This window comes from Xiphophorus maculatus, chromosome 3 (genome assembly GCF_002775205.1).
Source record: "Xiphophorus maculatus strain JP 163 A chromosome 3, X_maculatus-5.0-male, whole genome shotgun sequence".
Classification (NCBI taxonomy): Eukaryota; Metazoa; Chordata; class Actinopteri; order Cyprinodontiformes; family Poeciliidae; genus Xiphophorus; species Xiphophorus maculatus.
The window spans coordinates 29,434,280-29,461,600 of record NC_036445.1 but is presented as its reverse complement, the minus strand read 5'-3'; the positions used below and the strand labels follow the sequence as shown (position 1 = coordinate 29,461,600).

Below are 27,321 nucleotides of genomic sequence, written 5' to 3'. Positions count from 1 at the left end.
AAGCTGTGCTGGGTCTAAAGAGTTGGGTTATGTAAGAGAACCAAGAGAGGTAAAAAGGACAAAACATTCAAGAGCTGTTTTGTTCCTCAGGTGGCAGAAACATAGGAGAGGGTTGTTCTATTACTGTTCGCTGATGCATTCCTCTTATGGGAGGATGCTTCAGTTACAGTTTGAAGGCATCCTGTAGCGGAACCAGTTATCATGTTAGGCATGAAATGACAGAGGAAGCTCAGAAATCAAGACAATACAAGATTTTTATGAGATTTGTCTAAAAGACACCTTTATTTTTTCTTTTCACAAGTAAAGGTTCAGTTAATCACAAATGAAATTTTAATTATTAGAATAAAATAGATAACAAATATCCTGTATCGGCCCTCAGGAGGAAAGTTCAGGTGCACCTGCATGCACCAAAAAGTAAAATGCAATAATTCAAAGTAAGAAATAAAACCCAGTACAATAAAGGCAAAAAATATTACTGCAGTTACTACAAAGAGAATATTCAGATGGTAAGAATGGTGCAACTAAGAGTAATTAAAAATGATCAGGTAATTATCTAATGCAGCCCTGACTCCTTGAATCGACTTTGACAGCGTTTTAATTTAGCACCTGTAGGAAGCTATGAAGAGGATGCTACTCTCAGGATTGTTAGCGGCTAACTGTAGCTATGTTTCCATCCAGTTGTCATGCAAATTTTGAGCAAGCTTCTAAGATATCGCAAACAAGAAATGTGAATTACGCATGTCTCCATCTATTGATTTGGAGTAAATGAACCAGGCTACGCAAAGGGTGATTTCATCAGATGTTGACGTTGTTTATTACTTCCTGCAATAAACAGAAAGTAGAGGTTGCAAACTAGCATGGAGTACACATCTGAGGAAAATGTAGAGAGTCGTCACCTCCATGCTGGAGGTTTGGATTTGATAAATTTGCTATGTCAGAAATTATTCAGTAAATGTGCTTCCATGTCCTCTTAATGAGATCATCTCTCATTACAGACAAAAATCTTTGCTTAAATGAACGTAAACCGAATTTTGTTGTTTCCATCAACCTTTCCTTTCTATTTCACTCTTCGTATTTTCAACTCGGTACCCAAAACGCTGCTACCACGTTTAGTACGGCAGATACTCTGATGAGCTGTCTGTATTAGCCGACTCCATCAACGCTACAGGCCACCCGGGCCGACAGAGTGTTGAGCTTAAAGCGCTTTCCTTTATTTCTGTAGACGTAATCTTCATCAAAGACATGCTGACAGCACCAGGATGGCACTTTTTTACAACCCAAGCAATTACTCGGTGATAATTACTCTAAGTGAGCTCATTTAGTGGTTAAAGAGTAACAGTAACCTGGAACCATTTGCCCTCATGTCTTCTTTTCCTCCCAGTTCTCAACACTTGTTTAAGTCAGGGCATTCTTGATTTCAGACATTTAAAATAGATACTTTTAAACGAATAAAATACAGAAGAACCTTAATGATTTCTTTTACCTATCCCACTCAACTAATCATTACTTATCAACATGATTTTTAAACTTGTTCAACTTCTTGGTTGTGTTCTGTTTTCCCTCAGGTCTAAGTGTGAGGTGGGAAAGGTAGTGGTCCTGCTGTAAGCCCAGAAGAAGACAGGTTTGTACATCAAACTAATATACCTCTGTCATTTCTTTTACGCTCAAAAGTTATTTTCATATTCACTGCTGAATACGATTTTTTTTTTAAAAACTAACAATAGAGTAACACTACAATTCTTCTGCTTACCAGTGCTCTGTAGTGACTCTGCAGTCACACACATTAAGTTGGTAGAAAGTCCCTAAGATGTTCTTTTCAATAGAACAACAATACATAACTCTCTAACATGTAGGGGAGGGTTTCATGATCCTGATTGTTGTTAGAAGGTCCTGAGTTTGAATCTGGGCTCCATATCTTTCTGCATGGAGTTTACATATCCTCTCTAGTAGTCCAGCTGCTTCCACAGTCCAGATATAATAATTGGTCTTGCTGCAGTCGGATCACCCAGGACAGACGTTGGTGCCAGGTGTCAGGTGGTAGTAGAACTTAGCATTCATCAACAGCGATGCACAGAGAACGTTGAGCATCACAAATAATCATCCAGCCGGAACAAGGCATACTAAACTGTAAAATATAATTTAATGTAGCCTTGAGGCAGATAATTTGCAATTTAATGCCCTGATCATATTTACAGATAATCAGATAATTATCTTTTTTTATTGCGTCATTTTGTGTCACAAATAAAGTTTAAAGCTACAGATAAGTGTGAAGTTTGCTAAAGGTGTGTAATGGGCTCTCCGGCTGTTGGATGGTCTGCAGTGTAACTGTCCTGTTGACCTTGGGTATTGTTGTTTCCCATGACGCTGCTTTGAGCCAGAGGAAGCCCAGTGTGATTTCCACTCAGTTCCCAGGCTCCCAGATCTCTCCAAACATAAACTGTTACTCACAGTCACACACGCACGCACTCATAAGTCAGAAACAAATATGTCTCTGTGTATGTGTCTGTTTATATTCCAAACATTAAAACAGATAGATGGCTAGAACATCCTTTGCTCTTTGATGCCCATATGTTCTCGTAGCCGTAGCTCCACACATTGGGAGCAACTCACAGCTGCTGCTTGTCCACTGCCTGTAAAAAGGCCAGACTGACACTCACACATGAAGTCACTCAGGATATCTGTGAAGTCTCTGGCCAGATTAGATGAAGATTTTAAGTAAAAACATGACAGCTTCAGAGATGACGCACATCATTCACTCACCTGTTTGAATCAGTACAAATCAGTTATTTTTCACATCCCCACTTCTGGTCATTTAAAGGAATTTATGATTTTTAAGTGTTGTCTTTTTTGTAGACAACACTTGTACCTAAATATGCGAGATGTTAGCTCTGTGTGTTTATTTGCAGATGGAGCGGGTTGATTACACACGTTTTAATACTTGTAATTAGGGGTGGGCTTTGAAGAATAACTATTTAAAGTACCTGCATTGATATGAATTACAACAACATTTAATGTCCTTTTGGGATCAATAAAGTATTTTTTAATTTGAATTTAAATTTGAAGGGGCTCAAAGTTTGATCATGATATTTTGCTTGATCATGATATTTTGTGATAACATGATGATGATGATGAGAGCCATTTGTTCCTTTTTTTTAGGTGACCTTATAGCTGTGACTGCATGACACAAGAATCATAAGCACACAAATGCTGCTCTCAAAAAACATTTCCATTTGTAACACATTGCATTTAATCATATTTTTACATTCCTTAATATTTATTGATACACATTTATTAAACAAACAATGAAGAAAAATTGTAAAAAATATATATATATATTAATTAAGAAATAAGAAACTATCCTGACAGTTTTAGCATTTTTTTTTAAACATCATTAAATTGGAATTCATCAAGAATGATAAATCAAGATCTTATCATTTATTATGATAAATAATACAATGAATGCCAACCCTTACTTGTTTATAATTATTATACATTTTATAGAACATTGGTGTGGCAGCTGAAATAATGTCAATCTCAAACTTTATCAGTACAACTTGTACTGTTACAGTTTTTGTTCTTTTTTTTCTTCAAATGTTACTTTGGATGTTTCCTCTGTTCAGTATTACAGCAGTGTCTGCTCACAGCGACACACTATTTAAAACTTTTTAGTTGCTGTGTTGAAGTGTTACAATAGCTGAGAACCTCATTGTGAATTCAGTGCACCACTGGCACAAGTCAGTGCATGCTTCTTGCAACGTAGCGTAATGTAACTTATAGATTTTTAACCCCTGACTTTAACGAGATGTCAGACCCTTTCTGAGTCACATCTCACTGAGTGAACAAAGGTAGATCAGGTTTAAATCAGGTGTTACACACTGAGAACTGAGTATCTGCAGAGATTTGTAGGTTTTTCAAAAAGATTATTCAAAGCGCTGGTATTTAAATCTTATTATGATGGAGCTGGTGCAGTAGCGTTTTTATACCTGACAGTTTAGTAGACTCGGTTTGATTGGGGGCCAAAATTGCAACATTTGTTCCATTTTCAGCTGGTGCAGTTCGCTTTGACACTGCACTGTATCAAATGAACCAAACCCTTTAAGCAACCTGATCCCCCTACAGCCTATTATGGCGCTGCACCAAGAACCACTGAAGGAAACCACAAGAAAACATCTGAAGGAGACACTGAGTGTGTCTTCCTTCTTCAGAAAATGTGAACATACAGTAAATGGAGTGCCATCAGATTTTAGCGGTTGTAGGAATTCCTATTTTGTCTCTGGTAAAAGACCAGAATCTATTTTTCCCACCAGTACTAGACTCAGGCTTTTGCTTAGGCTATATTTACCCAGAATGCCCCTTGCTGTGGTCTGCTTTCTGCTTTTGGAGCAGTCTCCGGTCCCCTTCGCATTGAACCCTAGCCAGAGTTCACTTCATCCGAACAGAGACCGAGGTTCTTTTGGTCCACATCAGAGTTTGAATAAGCATTCACACCTTCCCAAGCGAACTGGGCTTTCTAGGCAAACCGACTAGAGTTTGATTAAAGCAAACTGAACAGGACTTGTGTGAAGACTCTCATCATAGTTTATTTTATAATCTAATCTTTTTTTTGACACATTTCTTACGTAACCTTTATCATACATATGCTACACTGACATCTTTTCCAAATTGAAACGTCCCAACTCTAAGACAGTAGAAGTAGCAGCTAAGCTGCTAGACATTTGACAAGGCAGCATCATCTGTCCATCCTCACCACCCCTCGATGTAGTCTTTAACACGCAGGGACAATGACTCTATTTCTGTCTGACCGTTATTGATGCAGGTGTAGGAGTGTGTTTGCATGTGTGTTGCCGGCTCTATATTTCTCTGTATTCTTTGCTTAGAAGTGCATGGGTAAGTCAGAGCAGGGGACCGCAGGGTGACTCATAGGCGAGGCGATGATGCATCTCCCTTTGCTCCTGATTCTCAACCTGCTGCTCTCTGATAAGACGGAGACTGAGACTGTGGGCTCTGGTTAATCCTCTCACTGGATCCAGCCGGTCATCTGTCAAAAGGAAAAAGAAAAAGAAAATTTGAAGAGACAGACTGGTCATCAGTCTTTTCTTTTGCCTTCCGTTTATAGTTACTGAATCACTGGGGATGGAGTGGGCTGTAATGTTGTTGAATAACTCTTATGACAGTTTGCAGCTTGTGTAACAAACCTGGGTTTTTTTTTCTCGTTATTTTTTTTTCTCCAATTTCCTGTTTCTTCACTGTCTACCTTGTTAACTATTAATGGGATACATTCAAATGTTATGTAAATAATATTCTTCGCCCAATTCTGGATTCACATCAAAGGCTGACTCATCCTCATGTAATAGAATTACTGAACATGGCTGTCAGGAGATTAATGACACTGTTCAGTTTGTCCAAAGCTGAAAACCTTCACTGAAATCTAGTCAGATCAAACTTTGATCTAATTCTGACTTGTAAGATTTCATGACATGAGTCCTTGACTAGTTAAAATGCCGCGCTATTTTTCATCAAAGTGAAATCTGTCAGGTGAAGTGCTATCTGCTTGCTGTCATCGTGTCATGTAGTTTGTTCAGGTTAGAGGATGTTGTTATCTTGAGCTCCAGGTATGAAGGTGAACACTTTAAGTTTGACACTATGTTGAACTTCTGGTTCAAACTCTTTATTTTGAAGGAAGAATGAGTTGAATTGTGCATTGAAGGATCCTCCAACAAAGCGCACAGCTGTTAAAATTTTAGATTTTTCCGTTTCTAAAACTTAAGACGGTGACAAACCATTTCCAGAATTTGTTCCTACGTTAATGTGACATGCTGTATACAGTGGATCACATCAGGGAGTAATCAAAACCACCTGCAAATAGTTTGATTTGGCAAATTATTGATGATTCCCCTCTAAAATAATTATAATTGCCTATTTTAACAGTTCAAACACCAAATATACCGTAAAATGTATTAATACACAGTGGAAACCATTTTGGCACTTCCAACATCCACGGTCTTATCTACGCTATCAGCGAGAACATTCAGTCAGTGCCAAGGAAACTGAATGGTACTCCTTGATTGGCTGCTTTACAAACACCATAGTGTTGTAGGTTGTAAAGTAAAATGGCGCCTATGTATCTTAACTTCCCAAGCTGCATTTTCTGTTGAGTATTTTACATATGCTCCACAAAAAAATCAGTGAATGAATTATCTCTTCCATCAATAATTTGTAGTTATCTTCCATGAAAAATAACGAGTGCTGATTCGAGATTAGGCGAGGATTTACCGCCCAATCTAAACTCATGAATAACCGAGATTCTGTTAGGAAGGAAATATATGTATATATCAAGTTACCTTGATAGCACAAGTGTGCACAACCTTGCATAAACTGTGGGCCACTAGCAATGCTAGCTAGCTAGCTAAAGTTTCATCTACTTTGTAGCTTCCTAGTAATGCTAAGTTAGAGGGCTAGTTTACAGGTTCTTTTGTGTAATCTCTGCCAGTTGAAAATGAAAAAATACTTTAACTAACCTGGACTGAATAGTAATTTCCTAAACGGAAATCCTTTTAAGCACAGTTTGAAATTTATAAAACCTCTACTGTCTTTGTAAAAAAAGAAAAAAGCATGAGTTCACATTTTCCCTCCTTTTTTTAGCTTCAGGGTGAGCTTTAAGTAAGACAAGCTGAATATAAAAACTAGTCAAAGTGCATCACTCTACACTGATTAGTTTTTGTCGTTTCTTAAATATGTCTTTATAAAAACAAAATAAATGTGATTCTACTGAGTAATAATAGAAGCCAAATCTACGTTTTAATTATTTAGCAAAGAGAAACTTGCAGAGAAGGAACATTAAAGATTCAGTCAACAGAAACAGTGATGCTTATTGTTTTAGTGGACTGAATACAAGTAGAACATCCACAGAAAGGAAAAGTAACTAAAGTTCACAGGACGTATTAGTTCATTAGTTCAAGGTCATCATATCAAACAATATAATAAAATGGACAGCTGCATCAGACCCTTGCTGCTGTTTTGGAGATGATGGCACAGTTTCTGTCAGTAGGGGGAAAGTTTTGATGTTTCTGCTGATTGTGAACATCCCCAATTATTGTAATATTTAACACATGGTTAGCATGTCGCTCACCATCCTGGAAGACAACATAGAAAATTGTATGTTGAAATTGAAAATAACCACAGAGGGAAGATTATCTGTAAATGCTGCATACACACCAAGAAAGCAACACGTTATGTCAAACCTTCTCACTACAGTTGTATAAAGACAATGTTTCCAACTGGTTTCTACTTTTTCTAATACTAAATAAATAGTTGGACTTTCTTTGCAGTTACGAGAGAAGTCGATGCTAATTTGTTGCCCTGCAGCGGCATTTGAAGCCTGCAACGTATCACTTCAGATTTATGAATGGCCAGGAGTAGCTCAGCAGCAACTTGTGTTTGCAGGGTTATAGCAGAAATATTTTGTGACCAATGCTTTGGTACTGCCTTTCTTCATCCTTTCTAAAGCCGTTTATTTATGATTTTCTTGAAAGGAAATTCCATTTATGTTCTTCCCCTGAACTTCTGTCAACCTGCCGCATTTGTTTCTTTTAGTGCACTGTTTTTAAAGTTAGAAATCCATGTGTTGTTAAACTGGCTATAACATTACACAATACCGTAGAGCTCCAAGATGCTGTCGTCACTCGTTTTGGCACCCAGAGCGGTGTGTTGGATTAGCCTGTTCAGCGAGGCGCATCAGCTCGCCCACCCCTTGTGCTGCTGTTACATAACACACCAGGAGGAGATTTGTCTACTCATCCCAGTGATTTGTGAATTTAACCACTTCCACTGATGAAAGCTCTGAGATCAGCTGAGTTCAGCCTGCTGTTTGTGCCTTTTACTCCAGCTGCTGTAGGATAAAGCAGAGTGCAGTCACACAGATTCCTTTTGGCATTAAGCTGTGATATATTTGCAGCCATATGGTATGTGGGAGCTGAATGAAGTCTCTAGGCTACCAGCCAAGTTTCTGATGGTTTCTGGGTATATAAGTGGCATCCACAGTAAAGTGCTACACATTTATTGTACAACACCAGGCTCCTCTTTGTTTTTTCTTTTGCAAAATTTTATGATCAGTTGACCCGTCTTGGGATGAAGATTCAGTTCTCCATAAGTGCCCCTTACTGGTGGGATGATTATTTAGTCAGTATCACTTTCATTTTCAAGTAGGGAAGCACCCACTATATCGATATCCAATATAAATATTACTGTTATGGCTGGAAACCAATACTTACCTATATTGTATAAATTATATATAAGTCGTTATCCTTTTGACAATGACGTGACCACCCTGCTGACTTCACCACTGCTTTTTTGTTTCAGTTAAATTACCCACAATCCCTTGCTGCATCACTGTCACATGGCCAACATGCGACAGTGGTCCCCAATATCTTGCGGACTAAGAAATATCTGAGACACAGCTGGGTACAGTGCTGCAGTTTGAGCCAAAGTACAGCACTGCCATAACTGTGCTGCTCAAATTGTGTCAATTTTATTTTTTGCAAAGTCTTGTTTTCCATTTAAAAGGATCTTGGTATGAATTAGTTAAAACCTGCTAACTGAAATGAAATTCTATGCCATATACCAAAGAACTAGTTAGGAGAAAACTAAGCAAACAAAAAATAACATCCTTAGGTATAAGTATTGAATTTATTATGAGTAAAACAATATTCCTGTTACTGTCTTTGTATGTCCTCTGTCTTGGATAATTCCTTCCTGTTCCTGTCAACTTTACACAATAGACAGTCTGGTTAAAGTCTGTTTGCTCAGCTTCTCTTGTGTTTACTGCATGGTAGTAATGCAACAGTGCCCCACAAAATACTAATAAACCAGCATACATGCTTGCATATCTAGGAAGTGACCACGATTGGCACATTCGATAATTGTTTACTTGGAATCTAAGCTTCCTTAGACTTAGTTAATCAGAAAAGCTGTTTACATGGCAGCGATTTATTTGGATTAAGGCCTAATTGAGTTTATGTCAGGATACTAATGTGCAAAGCAAGCACGGACCTGAAGGTTTCCCTTCTGTGGAGAGGACGGAGGTCTGCCGATGCTAAGCAGAGAACAGGACTGGGTTAAGTAGAATGAAAGATGAGAGCAGACGCTATGGACCTCTGGTGGCTGCAGAGAGGTTCAACAATACATACACAATAAAAGGACAGATCGAATCTAACTCTAGCATACGTATATGTGTGAGTGTGTGTGTGAGAACCATGTTTTTATATACCTGTGGGGATCTATTTCTGTTGTGGGGACATTTTCTTGGTCCCCATAAGGGGAAATGTTGTTTTTGGGTTAGGGGTTAGGTTTAGGGCTAAGATGTGAATTAACTCTTGGTTAGGATTAGGTATGTGATGGTTAGGGTTAGGGCTAGGCTGTAGAAAATGAATGGAAGTCAATGGAAAACCCCCACAAGATACGAAAACAGGACTGTGTGTGTGTGTGTGTCAGTTGATTATTCTGCTGCTCAGATCCTGTTGCCCTGTTGTTGCCTTTTCGTCCCTGGTAGCTGATTATCCAGTTTATGATTTGCTGCATCCTAATCCCTGAAATCCAGATGTAGGGAACATAATCCCAGCTTTCTACTACAAATGTTGTTTTTGTAAATTTCAGCCTGACTTCCCAGCATCAATCAAGTGTGACCGTTAGAGTCTTGCAACTCATCCAGCATTGGCTGCATTCTTTGTTACTATTTGATCTGGCTTCGATGGTTATTTTTATTCCATCCTTTTATCATTCCTTCATCTGATTTTAGTAACACTGCAGTCAGAAGTGGAGTTATTTAGGTTACAAACCCTCAGCCATTGTGCATCGATTGTTTTTCTTAGCATCCAGAGGAAGAACTTCCAATGGATTTTGCCTTGGAAGGAAAGTTGTTTTCACTTCCGCTCTTGCTGCTACTTCCTGAGGGTTTTGAGGAAGGAATTCCTTCTTGTGCCTGTTACCCACCCTACATCCTAAAACACATGCAGACGCTAAAACACACACACACGCACGACTCCATGGAAGTGCTTTTTATATAATCTATGTGGTTTGCTTCAACATTTATGTTTGTCATTTTTCTCCAGTTATTCACCACTCCCTCTCCATTAACAAAATAGGTTAAACAAATAAATGAGAATGCGATCTATATCTGACTTTTCATGACAAACTGAAAGGGCCAAATTTCAATCTTTTAACCCAAAGAAAATCGGATACGCAGCCAATAGTTTTCAAAGCGTTTGCCGTCTGAACTGCTATGAAGCATTTTCGACGTTTATGTCATTGACGTGAGACATTCGTCAGAATTCTGCGCCCAAAGAAGCCAGACGCTGTAAATCTGGATGTAAACATTGGCTGAAAATTACATTTCTGAAGTTATGAAAGAAGTCTGTGTCAGTGAAGCACATCACCACTCTTCGCCATGAATTCGCATCCTAACAAACTTCTCTACAGAAGCTGCAGCCAATGCTTCACAAAAGACCTCTGCTACTAGGTGTGATTTAGTTTTTTTATTAACTTCCTTCCTCTTGCTATGATCTTGTGTCAATACTTGTGTAAACAATGCACAGCTGTGAGACGTCTACATTCTTCTTCTGCGCCTGCGGGTCACTTTGGGGCCATAAACTGTTCACACAGAAGTCTGGTTGCAGTCATGTTCAATTAATAGTATGAACGACCACGCAAAAAAAAAGGATTTCAGCTAAAAAAAAATCTTGAGTTGAGCATCAAGACATGTATGAATGTAGACATTTAACTGACTCAGTATGTGTGCAAATGGCAAATAAAGATAAGAAAAATGGTGGAGACGTTGTTATTTCAGAAGACACAAACGTTAGTTTAAAAAATAGTGTGTCAAACTGATTACCTACCTGAGCATCATTTCACTTTCTGTCATCATCCCTCTCTGCTTTGTGCCTACAGCTGTCTTCCTTGCGTCTGATTGGCTCCTCAGCGGGATCTTTCTAATCATTTTTATTGTAGCTCCAGACATTATTAAATGACTGATCCTCTCTCTGTCAATTTCCTCCACTATTCTGCATCTTCTCTCTGATTCGCCCACTCCAGCGTACCCTTACTCACCCCACTCCACCGGTGGGGGGGTGGTTGCTTTCTCCAGGCTAGTCCTGACTCCCCCGCCCCACCCACTGCCGACCCTGGGCCCCACTTTGTCCCATTCAACAGGCCGACAGATGCTGCTGGAATGAATGGAAGCAGACAAAAGCTGTTGGTGCTCGCTGCTTCGGTGGGTGTAGGAGGGGACGCGGAGGATCTCTGAAGTATGGGCAGTGGGGGTAAAACATGACCAGTCTCACAAAGGAATAAAAGCCCCAGACAGACCATAGCAACGCAGAGCGCAGGATTAGCTCAGGTAAATGACACATTTTCACATCTGATTGCATTCAATAAATGCCATTGAGCTGAACATTTTCCAGTTTAGTTACTGATCTTGTTGTGGAGCTCAGCAAACGGTGGGAAGCTTAAACAACGAAATAAAATAAAAGGACAGATCTCTGAAGATCTGTCCTCGTATCTCAGATAACCTGTTGAAATCATTGAGGTGCAGTGTGCCCTGTTGCCACAGCAACATGGGCTTCTGCTTTTCTGTCTTTTCCCTCTGTCTCTCTCTCTCTCTCCTGTCTACTTTAAAACACCCTCCCAACACACATACACACACACCCCTACACGTCCACATACTAGAGCGCAGTCATGTGACAACGCTGACGTCAGACCGGGGAGGCAGGCTGAGAAACGAGTTAGTTTGCGGGCTTTGAATAAACCTCCAGCTCAGTCTGGGAGTCTGTCAGTAACCGTTAGCTCTGCTTCAGTCGCCCAGTCCGTCGCTCCTTCTCGCCTCCCCCACCTCGGGTGTGCTGTCCCCCTCCCTCCTCCTCTTTTTCATTGTTTGCTCCAGCGCTGTCCGCTGTTCTCGCCTGTTGCTTCTTCTGCTCCTCCTGCTGCTGCTGTTGCTGCAAACTGAGTCTTTAGTGAAATTCCTGTGTGATGGGCTGCTGAACAGCTTTTGGCCGGCTACAAAGTGAGGTAAGAACCTATATTTTGTCTGCGTGTGTTGGATTATGTGTGCGTTAGTAGCCTGGGTCTGCCTGGGTACAGAAGGGGTTCATTGGTTGTGTCAGTCGGATACTTGTGTAGAAGGGAAGTTGTGAATTGTGAAACTGCTTTTGTTGTGTTTTTTCAGTCAGCCCTTCACGTTCTTAGCTAAACCTGACATTTGAGTGATCTCAGAAAACGCTGTGTGATGTGTATGTCGGGGAAGGGGAGCCTTCAAGGAGACCCCCACCCTTCCGTCAGCGTTCCTTCACATCAACAAACATAGCTACATCTGTTTTCAAACCCCCAACAGGAAGTGAGTGCATCACAGAGGAGAGGAGGAAGGAGAGAGTGAACATTAGGAGGACTGTGCGGGTGTCGTGATGTGTAGCGCCACATGGCTTCTCCTCCCCGAGCGTTGCTAATGTTAGAGGCAGCAGTGTGGGCTGGGAGCTGCTGGCGCTGACTGCCAGAGAGTCGGAATGGAGGCTTGGGGGCTGCAGAACAGCTGCCAGCTGCCAGCTGCCCCCTGCGATGAGGTGGGAAAGCCTCAGCCGCTTCAAAAACACGCATGCATTTGGATTCCTTGCAATCTCACACTTATCTGAGATTTTTTTATTTATTTTTTTCCAACAAATATGTTGGGGAAAAAATATTTGTACAGAAATATCTGTGGGAATTTTCCTGCTTCTTCCCCCCTGGTTATCATAGCTGGTATCAAAATAATGCCAAGGTTTCAAAACTCCCTCCTATGGTTTAATCTCCTCTTTTTATTGCGACACCAGAGAAAGTCATGGAGTTATCCTAGACAATTTGCTGTCAAGGCAGCAAATTTCACTGGACGATACATTGTCCCAAACGTTTTTGCAGTAAACAGTAATATTGTCTTTTTCAAGTAATATAATAAAATTATAATGCAAGAACACATTCTCAAAGATTAATGAGCTTTAAATTCTAATGAACATTTAACACTAGAACTGGAAGACATTGAAATACCCAAATAAATAAACAAAACAGAAACAACAAATAAAATGAATTATGAAGTCTCGTAGACAAAGTTATCCTTCCAAAAAGGATATATGAGATTAAAGCACCAGACTAAAGACTTTTACCATCTGGTTTTTGGTAGGAAGAGAAAGAAAAGCGAAAACCGCTAAATAATGTAGATGGCAATTTTCAAGCTTGCTTTAATTTATCATGCCATTAATTGATTTATTGCTTATTTCGACAGGCCTACTCATAGATTCATCCAGCCGTATGAAGCAGAAATTAATTCTACCGCGCCCCTCCCCCACATGTTGCTGCACTAGTCGACTATCTGAAAAGAAAGGGTTAGGGTTGCTGTTTGAAAATATTTCGGAACACAAAAATATACAACGTCATGATTCAAAGGCTAAACTAGTACCCTCCACAGTCGACCTCATGTAGCTGTTTTCAGACTGCACAGAGCAGCCTGGACTGATTTTGTGCGGCCCACCACTCCAATTCAACATTGCCCCTCCACCTCAGCACAAGTGGTTAATGCAAATGGAGACTTTTTTTTTTTTCAGGGCAAAATTATCACAGACAAATTAAAATCTTACAATATAAAGTGTTGGCTACAACACAAAGCATCCATTTTTTGTCATTTTTAATTTTTTCTTATGGGGACCACATCTACCCAGCAGGCTTTGCTGCACCCTGATCTGCTTTTCATGAATTTGTTAAACTGGGCAATATTCATTTCAATAAAAGTGATCTTGATTTTAATCACTCAGAATTGACAAAACAGATGTTTTGTTTTCAGCTGAGACCTATTATTATTTTACACAATAGTGTTATGTTATCTTATCTCCAGTTGGGAATATGTTGCATTTGTGTTTCACATTGTTTTACAGTTAGTTTTGCAGTTTATATAATGTTGTTTACTGCAATGAACTGGTGACCTGTCCAGGGTGGACACACAAAAAAATGATATTGGCTAAAATCAAAATCAATAGGTCAAGCTTTTTAAAGATCGGTGGTCAGCCAGCAAGCTACCTAGCATAAATGAATTACTTGGGCTTATATTCGGCTCAGATAGACCGAAGGGGTACGATAATCTGTAGAATAAATCATTTCTGGTGTGTTTTTTCCACCTTCTCTGTCACTGCTTTTCTTCAGCTCCGAGACATTGTATTTCTCTTCATCTGCTGCTCCTCTGCTGCTCAGCAGAGCCTCCCTCCTCTTACTTAATGATGTGGAGACCTGCCAGTGGCATGTAACAGCTCTCTGTGACACAATCTGAAGTCTTAAAGCTGCAGATATCTGCCAGCCCATCTAATTAAATGTCCACTGCTGTTGAGAAGATAAAGACAAAAAAATTAGCATTTGTTGATTACATCAGGATTTATGGCTTGGATTTAAGAGAAATGTCATGGTGACATAATACCCTGCATGGTGCATTTGTCAGTGAAACGTACCAGATTAGATAACGGTCTGGCAAAAAAAAAAAAAAACCCGTAGAGTTAAAGAAGCGCTTTCAGCTTAAGAGGAAAGGTTTAATCTTTGGTGTTTTGCAAAGAAATACAATTAATAGAACCAATCAGTGCTTTGTAAAATTCTTTCAGGCTAAAGTTTGAAATGCACTTTCAAGGCTTTGTAGATGAGTAAGTGCAGTAATGGAAAAGATTAAGATTTCAAGATTTCTTGAGGGTTTTTTTTTCTTCTGTTATGCAACACTTAAAGTAATAGAAATAAAATACATCAGCTCATGAAACAAATTTTAATTTTAGTCAAAGACAACCCGTATGAAAGCAAACAGCAGTTTTGAAATGTTAATTCCGTTTATAGAGGGGGGGGGAAAGCCATGTGAAAGTAATGCTGACCTGTAGGAAAAAGGCTTAACAAACCTGACAATAACCGGTTGCTCCAAACTTTGGCAACAACATCTGCCATCCAGGCTGGGAGATAACAGCCAATGAATCTCACTATGGGAGAACGCTGGCCCACTATTCTAAACACAGCGGTTTTGATTCTGCCACATCTTAAAGTTTTTCACACCACAGTATCTAAATCTGATGTCTGTCAAGACTTTGACTAGGCTGCTCTAAAGCTTTTATTAGTTTTTGGGTTGTTTCCTTTTTTTTTTAAAGCTATTCAGACGTACACTTACTGGTGTGCCTCAGATCGTTATCCTGCTGTGTGTGAGAGCTGGGAGTTCTCCTGGTTTTATTTCTAAGGAGGAAAGCACTCTGTGACCATCACACTATCAGCATCATGTTTGAGCATGAACATCATTTATTTTATTTATTTATTTATTTTCCTGAAACGGGTGTGTTGGTTTTATGACACTTTCCCTTATGTCTGCCCACAGTATTATTTTGATCAATATTTTTCCAAACATTGATCATTTAAATATATGTTTTGTTTGTATTTCCTTCTAATTCACGTAAAGAACTTTGAGATGTGTTTTCAGATCTCTCAGCCTACTTCTGTTCTAAAGATGTCTTGATTCAAGTTGTGGCTGCTGAAAACAAAATGTGGTAAATCAAACCTCATCGTCCATAGTTATTTTCGAACAGCTACATTTTCAGACTGGACTATGTTTGTTTTGATAGAGTTTTACTTTAAAGAATGAAACCCACATTTTGTTGTTTTGTCTGTTATTAAATTTACTTTGAGAATGTGAAACGTCTCAAAATGACAAGCCACTGTAGGTTTTACAAGGTGCTTATGTTGTGGAACAAACACTCCATGAATGGTGCAAGATGCAGGATCACGATGTAGGCAGAATGTTCACTGTTCTAAGATCATTAGGGTTGGGCGGTATCCCATGGTCACCAGCATAGTTTTGAATAGCATCATTAAAAATTCAGAATTTAATGCCGGATGTGAGGCTGAAACAGTTCAACTTACTTACTATTTGATTTTCTTCCTCAGTTTGTTTTCTTGGTATGCTAGTTTATCTCAAGCAGCATGCACTGCAGTGATTCTAGCATACATTTTCACACTGCCACTTCTCAGAAATACGTATATAAAATGAAATAAAAAGAAAACGACTTAAAAGTCTCTCTAATGACAAAACTTTTGTGAGTTGTGTTTGTCAGATCCATCAAAACAAAATCATTTTTATCACCCTCACCACTTTGTAAGAGAGCTTGACAGAGGTTCAAAAGAAAAAGGAAGAAGCGAGCTGCAGTGCACCAAAAGAAACACGAAACTAGAGGAGAGGTGAAGCTTACTAGTGATTTTTTTTTTGTTTTACTGTCATTGGAGCCTGTGATCTATGAAGATGGCAGGGAGCAGAAGCTTGTTTTTCATTATGCACACTACAATCAAATCTGATCTTCAGCTGGGAGATTTTTGTAGCATTTAGATGAGCAGAACGATGCTGCACTAGTTTTTAACTCTATAAAAGGAGTCAGACTTATGCAGTTCTTCAAGATTAAAAAGTGATGGAGCATGTAGACTTTGGCAGAATGAGCCGAAGCCAAACACGTTGGTGAGCTGACTGTGAAACTTATCAGCTCAGTGTTGCATGAAAAAATGTTTGATGTCAACATTGTTTCCCTCCGGGCAGTTTACTGTGCAACACCAAGTATGCGCAAGCGGCCGTGAAAATTGACATTTGTGTAGACGTGACCGCAAGACGCTTGCTATGAAGAGACCTCTGTGGAATGAAGTTCGCTCACGTATGTGGGAATCGACATATGTGACATTTGATTTGTTGAATTCAACCTGAACTTATTTTAGTTTGGACAACTTTGCGTCTGGTTTCACTCAATGAACCTTGGAGTTAAAAAGGCCATGAAAATCTTTGTGGAAGAGCAGCTGGTGAAGAACTAAGTTTGACTGATATCTTGGCTGTACACCAGACGTTGATTGGTCGAATATATTCCCTTCACAGCCTTGTCAGATGACTCGTGTTAGTGGAAGCCAACTTCACGGGGCAAGGGAGTGATGTAGTGATGACCTGTGGGTTGTGTTACCGGTCAGCCGCAGGATGTACAGGTGTAGGCAAGCCTCAGAAATCATTTCAAAGCAGAAGAGTAAAATGGTGAGCTTTCTGATTTGAATTTCGTCCAGAGGTGTACTGACCCTTTGCAACTCCGTCACCTGGTCACGGTGAATCGTCAGATTGTTGAACTTCAGAGACTGGAGTGTTGAACAGAGCAACAAGGATTGTTTTCCCAATTTGTTTTTGCCAGTAAAGCCACAGCTTCTACTTATTCAAGTCAAACTTATTGTCTGTGGTAGTAGTAGACTTACTGTAGGTGGGCTCACAGACAGCAGTATTTACAAAAGTTGGACATGCCTGTGAAAATGACCCATATCTGCTTCATCTTTGTTGATTTGATCTAATCTGCCTGAATTCATGCCACATGATTTGTATCAATATGTCTCAAACAGTGTTTCCTCTTACACCAGAGCAGACTTAAAAGTGTACAAAAGTCTAGATGCTTCCCAGTTTTTTTTTTGTACATGGTAGACTACATGATAATGGGGCATTTTCTCCATGGTTACTACTGATTAGATGCATTCCTTCTCCATAATGAAATATTTGATTGCATCTTACTAAGATTATTTCTGAAGCATATGAATCTGAATCTTTTTACCTAGTAACAACCCCAGTATACACCAAGGGCTGACGGTCCTTATCAAGCAGATTTCATCTATAGGGCTGATGATACGTGACACCTCTTGCCACATTCAGAGGTTTGTTTCTGCACAAGTTTTGTTTTACTGTTCTTTGTCTGTTTTTAATCTCGAAACCATTAACTAGTAATCTGCTAACCAGTCACATGAGATTTGGTTTTTCAGAACAAGTACAGTGTATAAAATATTGAGTAGATTTTGTATTTCAGAACCTAACTCTATCCCATAAGACTAAAACATTGTTGAGTGTATTTAAAAAATATACATATATATGATAAAAATTTGATAAAAAGATTTATCTGTTCAATTATGGTTGTAAACACTATAACAATAATCCAAAAATTAATTACTCCACAAACAGTCTTAAAAGTAAAAAAAAAAAAAAAAAGTTATAATAATAATTTTAAAAATCAGAAAGTAAAGAGTTAAAAGAAGCTACTTCTACTTTGCTGCACCACCCGGGATTGAAAGTAAATAGAAATGCTTTAGCAGACAACTGAGTTATGTAATAATTCATTGTTATTTGTTTAACTGTTTTCTATGCCTTTGCCTTTTTTAATCTGCTCTAAAGTTATTAGGACCTGAACTTTGCACAGAGATCATCCCCATCACCTCACTGTGTGTGTGTGTGTGTGTGTGTGTGTGTGTGTGTGTGTGTGTGTGTGTGTGTGTGTGTGTGTGTGTGTGTGTGTGTGTGTGTGTGCGTGTGCGTGTGCGTGTGTGTGTGTGTGTGTGGTAACAGATGGGCGAGCATTGTTGACTCTGGCTTTATACATATACATATCGCTGAGTGTGTTTCTCATCTGTCATTATGAGTGCAAAAGCTATCTTTTTGACCTGGGGAGTCACCTTGTGTGTGTGTGTGTGTGTGTGTGTGTGTGTGTGTGTGTGTGTGTGTGTGTGTGTGTGTGTGTGTGTGTGTGTGTGTGTGTGTGTGTGTGTGTGTGTGTGTGTGTGTGTGTGTGTGTGTTGTGCATTAGTTCTCGATTGATTTAAGGTTGTTATGTCATGGAAAAAGTCAGCACCTTTGCCTCCCGATGTTCCAGCAGAGGAGCCCACACACTAACAGTGATATCTGAGTGATGCGTTTATAGCTGCATCGGTTTAAAGAGCCTGGCCAAACACACACACACGCACACACACACACACACACACACACACACACACACACACACAAGCTGAGCTGAGCCATATGAACGATTTTTCTCAAACATCCCGTTTGGTACAACGGGGAGTCTCTTGTAACGCTGGTGGAAAGTTAACTTGAAGGCAGTTTATGTAACTGTTGATTTATGTCCACAGACAGAAAGAAAGAAAGATGGAGAGGAAGTGGGAAATATACTCTGAGATATGAGAAGAGGCAGACACCTGGGGAGGCAGTCGGCCATTTTTCCTTGCTCTGTTCTTCCAACTCTCTTATCTAGTGTCAGGTAACTGAAGCTGAAAGTGCTGGAGCTTTTTTAAAATCCAGAAGATCTGAGCTCTCTTTTATCTAGTCAATTATTTAGTAAAAAAAAAAAAAAAAAGGTTGCTCTATAGATGAATTAAAGCCTAAATCAAACAAAATTTTGACTTTTTTTTGTAAAAACAGATCTCAATGAATGCAATTTCATGTGATCCAACTTTTTAAACCTGTCATAAATTTGTAACAAATAAGAAAATAATAAATAATCCTTTCAACACTTTGCAGATGTGATACTATCTGTGAAAATTCATGAAAACAAAAAGTTCACGACTAATTAATTACACTCCAGAAACATCACACTGTAAAACACCTGCGTTCAAGAAAGTCCTTCTTTATTATATATCCGTTTCTCAGCTTTATTTTTATATATTTTGAATTTTAACATTTAAAATATTTGTCTTTTGTCCATGTTGCACAAGGACAAAAGAGACTACTACACGATGAATCACGAAAGAAAAAAACGTGCATAAAAGAAGAATAAAAAATACCTTAAAACAGTAGTACAATAACAAATGCTAAAAATGCAGCTGTGACCAGATTGAAGACCGCAATGTTTGCAAATCACGACATCTTAAAAAAAAAGTATAATAATGAAAGAGATAGGAAAACATTATAGCAACAAAAACAAAATAATACACCATGTGTGGATAGTGGGGCATAAAACTATGTGAGCATCACTGAGGAGGCAAGTCGGATTTCCACAATTTCAGGATACAACGTTTAGTGACAACCAGGCCACGACTGAGGCGGTCCGTCTTTATTCGTTCATTTTCTAGAGCCATTTAATTCTGTCAGCGTCTTATTGGAGGGATGCCTAGCTTCAGCAGTTGTTGTGTCAGAAATACTGTATTATTAATGGAATTATTGTTCCACAAAATTATTTAGAGTTTTTTATTTTTGCACAAAACTTAAACTGAACATGAAAGCATCCCCCCTCCCCGGCCGCCAAAATATCAACACCACCCCTGGCGTCAAAATCAACTGAATATTTACAGGATGAAATACTAATAGCTTTCTCACTTACACTTCATTAGTATGCATGATACTCACATCCCCACAACTGTTTTTTTTTTTTTTTTTCCCGTGCAAAAATGTTCCACATTTCCAAAAAAAGAGAAGAAAACAAAAGCAAGCCCTGGAGAACAAGAGCGTAGACTTAAAAGCCTCTCTGTGATAACTGTAATGAAGCGGATGTGACATTTTCCAGCACTTTGTCTGTTCTCGGCTTTAAAGGTCAAAACAGAAAGGACCCGGGACACTTAAGAGACAATTATACTTCTCTTCTGAGGTGTTGTGTTTTGATTGTGTGGTTCACCCCGGGTGAAGGGTGCTTACTCACCGACTGTCAAAGCACAACCTCTCCGGATGGCCGTGTCAGCGTCTGCCGGAGAAGATATTACGCCACTTTTGTTAAAAGCTTTAATGCAAAAAAAAACAAGAGACATTATAAAACTATTAAGTATGTGTATCATATCAGCTTGGTTATTAATGATTAGTGGATCAAGTAAGATGAGTTGGCATTACTGCTGCCTGTCTGACTTACGCTGCTTCCAGTTTGATTCAGCGACTGTGGGAAAAAGCTGTTAGAGAATGAAAAGGAAATCAAGGGTCACATTACTCATAGTTCTACAACAATGATTTAACAAACAGCACTGCCTATAGTTGTAAGCATGAGCTTGGGATATAGCAGAACCCTCTAAAATACAGTGCTTTATTTTGGTCAATATATGAATGAAAAATTTAAAAAACCTTTTGGAAACAGTATATTTTTTTGTGTTATCTAATGGGCTTTTTCATGATAGGGTTTTATCGGTTCTGAGGAGATGTTGGCCTTTGCTAAAAGTAGCGCACAAAGTGGCAGGTTTTAAAAACAAATCTCTCACATAGAAACATCCATGCATGTGGAGGGAAAGCTATGGGAAACAGATGTTCTATTTTTAGTCACAGGGTGGAATTCACACACGCTGGTAGGTCATAGTTGTCTGTAAGCTTCCAGTTTCTACAGAGCCAGATGATGCTTGTTGGCTTTGCTCACATTCTCATGTACATACAAGATTCTGGCAATGTGATTATTCCAGTCAATTCAGTTGTGAATGAAAGCTAAAGGTTTACTCAAACTCAAGAACTCAGCCTCTTCAAGGTAAGGTTTGTTGGTTTTTTTGGTTGTTTGTAGCCGTAGTATTAATTCTCACCCAGAGAAGTCTGCATGAAGAACAAACAAAACTACTGAGTGTGGTGCATTCGTGTGGACTAGATATCTGCTCATGATTAAATACAACATGGAGACTTACTCTGCTCAGGCTGAGGGATGTTTTCATGCGTACTTTTCACATCTGTCTTGCTTTATTCTGATTCTGTTTCCATAAAACGTCAGATCCAAGTGGAAGAAGGTAATGTGTCAAAGCTGCAACGTTTACGAAAGAATTCTTCGCCCATCACTGCTTTAGTCACACTAACACTCTTCTAAATTTTAGTGTAGGTAATATAGATGTCATCGCCACCCACTGTTGGAGCATATGTATTATAACCTTTTGACCAGAATAGAGATTTTTTTTTAAAGAGGAATAAATATGACTCTTGTTACAAACATTAGATAGAAAACAACATTGGTTGTTTTATCATACCTATCACTTTTTGATCTCTAAGGTTCTCTATTTTTCTTCTACTAGAGGTGTTTCCATGGAAACTGCTTTTGTCTTCTTCTTAACACTTTGAAAATGTGTTCCTAAGGAATTCCTTTCCTGTCATGTTTAATAATTCTCTCCCAGTCTACATAGGGATGTTCTTTTTAAACACGGGTTGTCCACACATTTCAAGAAATGTTTTCATCCACACAGGAACTCAGTGAAAAGGTGTTGCTGTGGTGGCACAGGGGTTAAGCACAGCCCACATAAGGAGGCCTAGTCCTTGACGTAGGTGTTGCAGGTTCGATTCCCAGCCTGGTGACCTCATGTCTTCCCTCTCTGTCTTTACCCTACTTTCCTGTCATAACACTTTCAAATAAAGGCCACTAGAGCCTAAAGAAAGTTTCAGAGAAAAGCCTAAGATGCTCTTTTTACTCCCCCAGGCCTGTAGGTGGCACTAAACCTTGGGTATGACACATAAAATCGCCATGTGAGGTTAGGAGTAAACGCAACAAGACAACCAGAAAGGAAAACAGCAAAACCAGAGTAAAGTATAATGTGTGAAGCAATAAAGTTGAGCTTCTTTGTCTGTGTCACTTTGGGTTATAAAACCCATAAACGTAAAGACAAACATGTAATCCGCCGCTGTTCTTGTTGTTATGTATGAAGCATTTGGGGTTATAGGTCAGGCTCGAGGTTGGGCTCATACGTAGGTGTTTCACATAAGCTGTATTAGCTGTACACGTGAATACGCCAGCGCAACATGTTCACTCTGGAACCCTTAAAAAAACAAAAAACAAGTTAGGATCTCCTTAAATGGCGTATTTGTGTGGACGGCAAGCAGACATGGTTGAAAGCTCTTCTGTTTTTGACAAAAATCAAATTAAATTTGGATGAGGTCTTTATGCTTATGTTAACACTTTGGTGTGTTTCAGAAAACTCTGCACTGCATGTGGCACCTCATCAAAGATGGCTTAAACTGGAAGAACTGTGCAACACAACATTTAATGGTTTTAAACATGACTTCAGAACTGTGGCTTAAACCGAAACCCATGTCATGCCTCAAGTAAAACTTTTTTTTTCCCCAAATAAATTGTTGAATATTTTATTGTCTGTGCTGCTGAACCAAATTTAATCTTTTAAAATAGATCTTATAAATCTTTTCCTGAAGGCTTGCGTGATAACGTGCACGCACCGTCGCTGGATATTAGCGTGGCGCTAAGGAGAGATGGATGTTAGACACAAAACCACTTAGAATTCCTCAGTGCTTGTAGAGATGCATGCCTTTGGAGAATTTTTGATGTCAAAAGAAAAGAATGCTGTCACTAAACTACACTTAAACAATTGTTGCTAATTGTAGCGTTCCAAGTCCTCTCTTTTCTCCAAGGTGTGTGCTAATAATAAGATGAAGATTTGTCTAACATGTCATGGTGGTGGCTGTTTACAATTCAGATTGAGATCCTGTAAGCCCACACTGGGTTTGGATATCGTTTCAATCCTGCTGTGTTAGGATTTTGGCTTGCTGTTTATACTGCGTGTTTGCTTCGCTTGTAGCTATCTGCACAGTCACTTAGTGGCTCTTGAAAGGCTTGACTTTAGGACGGCTGATCAAGTTTACTTGACCTCCTGATCGCTGTTGTTTTTTACGTCAGCACACTACGGAAAATTCAACAGAACATAATCAGATCATGACTAATCACCAGCCCCATTTGCTTTCCAAACTATAGCTGAGATTCCTTTTTATGTTACTGATAATATAGATTTGCCTGCACTGTGGTGCATTTGGTACTAGCTGTTGCCGTGAAGTATGAAGAGTGGCAATGAAAACTGAAAGGATGTGTGATGTACTCATCATAAATATTTCTCTGAGGTAAACTATAACTGGTGTTATAAGTACTTAAAAACTCATGCTCTGCTTAAACTGCTTATTATTTTTACTTCATACTTTTTTTTTTGCATTTTAAGTTGCAAACAGCAATCCTGCTTTTTGCAGAAGTGAAAAAGCAGGATTATGAAATTATTCATATTTAACCTTAAATACAGCTGCAGTTTCCATGTGTTGCTATGCAAAAGCACACTTCTAAGATTAAAGCTACTTCCCCGCAGTAGGTCCAGGTGCTCAATTCAGATTTTTTTTTTTTTTTTGTTTGTTTTTTCTGAAATCGAATTTTCTTTTTCTGCATTATCGTTTATACTACTAATGAAATGCGGCCACAGTCAGACTGCTGTGTGAACGGTTTACAACCCCGAAGCAAAGAAAAAAGAAGAAAGTAAACGTCACAAAGCAGCGCACTGTTTACGCAACTAATAATGGATGCCGCCGTCTATGAATCTGTTTTAAAGTCAAGCACAACTAACAGCGATGGCCTGTTGTGGAGCATTGACTGCAGCTTCTTTTCAGAAGTCTGGATTTGTAGTCAGAGCCAAGAATGGTGAGACTGTGAAGTGATGTGCTTCACTGACCTCTTTCTGAATTTCAATTGTAATTTTCAGCCATCGTTTGTTAACGGATTTTCAGTGTCGAGATTCTTATGACATAAAAATCGGATAAAATGCGACATGATCGTTCTGACTGCAGACACTTTGAAACTATCGGGTACATATCCAATTTATTACCACCAATGGAAGTGGGATTTTTTTGTGAGGTGAAAAGATCTGAATTGGGCCATTCAGACAGCTGTGAAGAAGTTAAATATGTGTTGTATTTGGGGGAAAATGTCCATTATTAACATAGTCTAAGATCCTGGATATGCAGGTATGCCCCCTAATCTTGACTCCAGTTGTAAGCTGTTTATTTTAAATTTGGAATTTTCCCTTAATACTTTGTGTGTTGTTACTGTAATTTTAAATATTGTTACGTTTGAGTTTGACATAACTAGAATGTATGTAATTAAGTAGGGCTTTTGTCTTCCTACTTGTGTGTTTTTTAGTTGGTCTTTTATTATTACAAGTGAGAATTTAACAGTTAGAGCTGTTAACGTTGGAGCTGAGTGGCTACCGGTTCCTTATGTTTCCAACAATAAGTGGATGAAATACCTAGCAATTCAGTACGCCATCACATTAAAAGAGAAGTCCGACAAGACCATTATTTCAACGGAGCAAAATTCTTTAATCGTTCTGTCAGGTTTGAAGCTCTGTTTAGTATCAGCAAAGTCTCCACTGCAGGAAGGCTTATGAGAGATAAGAGGAACATCCTGAGCAGAAGGATGGAGCGAGGGGCTCCTTTACCGGGTTTCATCAATCCTAACAGGCTGCTTTGCAGTTTTTTTTCTATAAAGTGGTGACAAACGGACACGCACGTTACGTAAACACCGGTGGCCATTGGGCAGGACGCATTAGCAGCGATAAACTGTGCTCAGGAGCTCAGCTATTGTTTATAAAGGAATAAATAAAATCCAATATCCGTGTTCTTGGTTTGTAAAACTTGGCTCTGCAATCGGCTCACCAGGTATTCATTCCATGCGGACAGATTTGTAAACCGCTCTGGGGAATTTCAAAGCAGCAATGTGGTTTTGAGAAACCTGAATTTGGGCTGTTGTATAATTCAATCCCTGGTGAGCCTGCGTAAAATGATTTTAATGAGGAGTTGTCTGCACGGTTTACACAATTTTTATGATTTATGGTTTTAATTTCAAATCTAGTGAACGTTGTTTTTATAGCACTTTTCAAACTCATAGACATTATTAAGAGAGCCAGACTAAACAAAGTGGACAAAACAAGTCACAGTAATGACAAAAGAAAAAGAACATGTACAAAATCTACAGTAGCTTCCAACATTAGGAAGCTAGAATAATATTTTCTGTGTCTGTTGGATCTGATGGCTGTCACGCCGCATATGTCCAGATAAACTGTAATGTTTTGAAGGAATCTTTTCAACACATTTCAATCTGTCTTACTACAGTCAAGCCTGTATGTGATTAAAAAACAAGAACCAGTTTGAAATCGTCTAATTCAAGTTTTATTAAAAATTTGTGTAAATATTTAATGGTTTTAATTTAGCTAACAGCAGTGCCTGATTATAACATTGGTGTCCATTTTTAACCAATACAAACTCCCCTGTTACCTAAGGGCAGTCACCTCAGATTACAGTAGTTGTCTGTTTTACACATGAACGTTTGCGTTTAGACTGCTAATAATGCTAATTATCCAGACCACCTTTGAAAGCAACTTCTGTTAAAGGGACAGGATAATGTAAAGTAAATTTTTGAGCTTTTCATCATGTCATAATGTTATTCCCTCATCAAAACCATACCTGGAGTGTTGCTGCTTCGTAATTAAAGGGTTAACAGAGGAGCCATGTTGTGATGACTTCCTGAAGGCTGAGTTTCACAAAGAGCAAGAGTTTTTAAAGAGACAGAGTCTCAATTTCAAGGCGCTAAATTACCTTGAAAGTCAAAGAAAGTCAAATTTCTTTTAAGTCATATTTGATTTAAATAAAGCATTTTTATAACAACTGATATTAACATAGCTACTTGACTGTGCTATAGAATGACACTATGTGCCTGAAAAATATATAATACTGCCCCTTTAAGGGTGGTAACATGTATTGAGCGCTGTCCAACTGGAGACTTGTCGCGTGATTTCTAAATCTTTTCTGTTCTCCTGTTAAGGTTCATATTTGCGTAAAATACATATCCTATTAAGAACCTTCTTCTATCCATTTATTATTTGATCAATCCAAAAAATAATCACCAGGTCAGCCAAGCAGAAAGCCCTGAGATTCTTACATGTTGACGTTAGAAATTTGCAGATGCATCCTTCGCTACCATTGATCAAGCATTCACTAAAGGAATGCTGTTATTACATTTCAGGCTAAAAGATGTGTTTTCTTATTTCAAAAAGGAATTGAATTGTTTGTTTAATTGCATTTTTTCCTCTATTTCTAATCTTTTATATAAAAAGAAGTCTGAATAAAAAATGAGAATGTGGCTTTTTTTTAAAATCCGACTAAGTGTCAAAATAATTGATTTACTAAAATAATTGTTGGGTTCAACCCTAATTTATTAATGATTTTCATTTATTCTTTTAAATTTTAGCCTCATATAAGCAGGTCATCAAAACCTGCTGAGACAGCAAGTCTCATTCTTAAATCCAAATATGTGGTTGAAAACAGATTTAATGTAATAAAGAAGGCATCCTTTGATGAGAGCAGTAACACTTTTAGCTATTTTTTAGCACATTTTAAAAAAGTGATCATTTCTATGAATTGGCACACAATAATTATACTTTCATCATTCAGTCCATTTAGTTGACTGTAGCTACTAGTATCTACAGCTGTAATTGTTTGAAAGAACAGCCTTCCTGTCTGATATAATCTTAACTCATGTGTGTGTGTGTGTGCGTGCGTGTGTGTGGGTGTGTGTGTGTGTGTGCGTGTGTGTGTGTGTGTGTGTGTGGAGAGCAGCTGGTGAAACTTAACAGAAACATCTACTTTGCACATTTTTTCCATGTCGGCTGTGTATTTAGCTTTATCTGTCAGGCATCGAGGAAAGCCTGCAAAATCAGATCCCAGGCATTTGGCTGAAGTGTTTTTTCTATCTGCTGATT

The 27,321-nt window shown here is 38.7% G+C and overlaps 1 protein-coding gene across 6 annotated transcripts in view; it reads left to right on the top strand.

Moving 5' to 3' along the window:
* LOC102223298 (neurocalcin-delta A) overlaps positions 1-27,321 on the top strand; it is a 69,602-nt gene that overhangs the window by 15,330 nt on the left and 26,951 nt on the right. For 4 of the 6 annotated variants that reach the window (XM_023330504.1, XM_023330503.1, XM_023330502.1 and 1 more), the window contains one exon: positions 1,566-1,621. The gene's annotated coding sequence lies outside the window, so the exon portion shown is untranslated. Of the gene's footprint in view, positions 1-1,565; positions 1,622-11,748; positions 12,061-27,321 lie in introns of those variants that run through there. The other 2 variants (XM_023330505.1, XM_023330499.1) reach the window with 1 other exon arrangement.